We start from the raw sequence: 3,554 nt of genomic DNA on the forward strand, positions 1-3,554 counted from the left end.
GTGTGTGTGTGTGCGCGCGCTGGGCCGGGTGTTCATGTGAGTGTGCACATAGCAGCCTGCGTGTGTACCAGGGGGCATGTGAACATATGTGTGTGCCTGCGTCATTGTGTGCCCGTAGGAATGCTGGACGGTGTGTGCGCACAGCTGCGCAGGTATGCACACCTGGGTGTGTGCATCTGGGGGTGTGAGCTGGGCTGTCAGAGTGTGTGTGAGCCGTGCTGGGTGTGAAGAGTGTGAGCTGCGCTGGGCTGTGCCTACCCTCCAGGTGCTGCTCCCTGCTGGGCCGTGCCTGGCATTGGGCTATGTCCACACTTGTGCCGGCAGGACCTTCCTTAGCTTCCATGACACTCACCCCAGGGGTTACTTGCCACTTCACCCGCACCCCGAAAGCCATAGGGCCCTGTGTGCGCAGTGTGTCTTGGCCCTGGTGGGTGACTGCCCCCCCTGCAGATGTGACTGTGTTCCTTCCTCACCCCTTCCTCTCAGACATTGGGGAGCCCCAGAAGGCCAGAGATGAGCAAGGGGGTCCTTTTTTGTCCACCTGTCTGCTGCCCCGTCCCAGCTTGAGCGTCTAATGAACTGGGCTGTTTGCAGAAGCAGGGTGGGGGCCAGTGGCTGGAGCGTTTGTCTTGGCTGGCTGTGGGCAGGGCAGCTGGGAGAACTGGTGGCTGGTCTCTGTGTAGTGGACTGCCCTTGGCCCCAGGCCACCACCTTGAACTTCTCTGATGCTAGTCCTTAAGAATTTCACCCACAGAATGAGAGGCCCTCTCAGCCAGGAGGTGTAGGAGTGGAGAGGTGTTCCCATTTTACAGATGGGGAGACTGAGGCTTGGAGGTGTTGAGCATCTCACCTGGGTTCTGGGGTGCCCCCTGGGTTCTGAGGTGCCCCTTGGCTCTGGATCATGGGGAGAAGGGCTTGGATCCAATTCACCAGTTGACAATATTCTCCCTTCCCCCTACCTAGGACATGGTGGGGTAGGATTGCTGCTCAATTTCAGAGTGGACACTGCCCCACCCCATGTAGTTTTACCCTGGCAGGCATGCCCCCCGCTGCCCACACATCCCAGGTTCAGGCATAGGCACACACATGGTCTTGCACTGAGACGGCGTGTTGCCACACCTGGCCCACAGGGGTGTAAGCCTCTCCCTGCCTCCACCTGCTGGGGCTGCACCCCACTGGCCAGGTGGTGCAGGGTATCTAAGCACCCAGCTGGGAGTGAGGGTCTTGTCACCTCCCTGCACCCTTCAAGAAAAGGTTCAAGTTTAGCATCTGGAGGTAAAGGGAAGACACTCATTCTCCATTGATGGGAGAGACAGAAAGGGTCCAGACTGGGGCCCGAGATTACCACTCCTCCTCCCCACACGGTAAGACAGACCCTGGGCCATATGGATGCTTGGAAGTACACACATACACACACTCTGGGACAGATGGACACATGTACACACAAATCCTAGGACAGATAGATACAAGGAAACACACACACACACACACACACACACACACACCCTGGGACAGAGGGATACATACACACAGGCCTTGGGCCAGATGGATGCATAGAGGCACACACACACACACACACACACACACACACCACCACCACCACCACCACCATCCTGGGACAGATGGACACACGTATACAGACGCTGGGACAGATAGATCCACGTGTGTCTACACACACACACACACACACACACACACGGATAGATAGACACACAGACACAGGTTCCAGGACAGACAGAGGAATGCAAGTGTGCACACATGCCGACCTGTGCCGTCTTATTGCCGGACAGACTGACACAGCCCTGGGAGAAGAAGGGAAAGTGCTGTTGGAACCGGGGGTGGGGGGCGGGGTCACAGGCCTCTCGGTCCAGCCAGCCACCCACACGGGCCGGCCCAGCCAGCCCTGGGTGTTGCCGCCATCCGTGTGCTGGCTGCTGACCGGGTCCCGCCACCCACCCGGGCCAGGTGGTGCAGAGGATCAAGGCCGTGGAGGGGCACACGCAACTGCTGGTGGTGGACGAGGAGACGGACGCGGAGCTGCAGCGGCGGCAGCTCACCTGCACTGAGGATATGGCCCAGCGGGGGCTGCCGCCCGCCCAAGACCCCTGGGAGCTGAAGCCAGACTGGGAGGCTGCTGGCAGCCTGGGCTCTGAGGCTGGCGGGAAGGTAGGGCCGGCTCTGCCCACAGGGTCTATGGTGGCCTTCCATCAGGGCCTCCGGGATGCCTCCTCCTCGGGTTTCTCCTCTGCCCCTGCTGACCTCCTCCTTGGCCACTCGGACCCACTCTGTCTGCTGGGGCTCTGGATGGGGTGGGGTCAGGCCTGCTGGGCCGCCTGTGGCTATCGCCTCTCCCTTTGGCTGCTTACTCAGCGCCCTCAGCTCCCGGAGGGGTCATTGAAGGCCCCCAGCCCCGGCCTAATGGCCTAGCACCCTGGGACACTTGGGACTGAGTGTGCCAGCTTTGCATATGTGACGAGTGATTGTCTGTCTGTCTGTGGCTCTGCCCGTGTCTGTCAGTCTGTTTGCCTTCTGCAGAGTCTGTGTGGTCCCTCCCTGCCCCCAGTAGGGTTGTGGTTGGGGGCAGCTGAGGAGACATTCTGAGTTGGGCATGCTGTGGGGACCAGGGGCCCCTCCATTTCGAATAGTCTAGCTGCCCGCCACGGCCTGGTAGGAAGCTGCTAGGGTGAGATTCTAGGCCCTGATGAACAGCACCCCCATTGTCTTGCCTCCCTTCGGACCAAGAGACCTGGAAGGGAATGGGGGTATTCAAGAGCTGAGGTGTGGTCCTACCCAGGCAGGCACCCACTTGGGCAGGCACCCAGTGGCCAGGAGGAAGCATTCCTGCTCGCATGGGATTGTTGCTATGTCCCTTTTAATCCCACTAGCGGATTCAGGATTGACTCGAATCCCTGGTGGAGTAATGGTTACGTGCTGCACTGCTAACTACAAGGTCAGCAGTTTGAAACCACCAATTGGGGGAGAAAGATGGGGATTTCTACTCCTGCCAAGAGTGACAGTCTCAGAAACCTACAGGGGCCGTTCTACCTTGTCCTATAGGGCCACTATGAGTCAGCATCCACTCGATAATAGTGAGTTTGCTTTGGGTTTGAACAGATTTACAGTCCCTGAGTCAGAATTGACTCAACGGCAGTGAGTTTGGTTTTTTTTTAATTTTGGCGTGGGTGCGGGAGCCCTGTTGGCCCAGCGGGTTAAGCGGTGGGTTGCCAACCATGAGTTCAGTGGTTTGAATCCACTAGTTGGCTCCACAGGAGAAAGATGAGGCTGTCTTCTCGCTCCTGTAAACATAGCCTCTGGCACTCCACGGGGCAGGTCTACCCTCTCCCTGGGTTGACTGTGAGTCAGAATCACCCCACTGGCAATGGGCTCAGTTTTTTTTAGTGGGGGGGGGTGTCCTTAGGAAATTCAGGACCAGAGGTCCCAGACACTGCTTGGGGAAGCACTGACATAGGGGTGGTGGAGGTGACAGATCTGAAGTCCCAGTGAATCTGAAGCAGGCTGGAGTCACCACAGGGGACTTTGACATCTCATCATTC

Source organism: Echinops telfairi, unplaced genomic scaffold (genome assembly GCF_000313985.2).
Source record: "Echinops telfairi isolate 266 unplaced genomic scaffold, ASM31398v2 ScPeMD7_5;HRSCAF=22, whole genome shotgun sequence".
Lineage (NCBI taxonomy): Eukaryota > Metazoa > Chordata > Mammalia > Afrosoricida > Tenrecidae > Echinops > Echinops telfairi.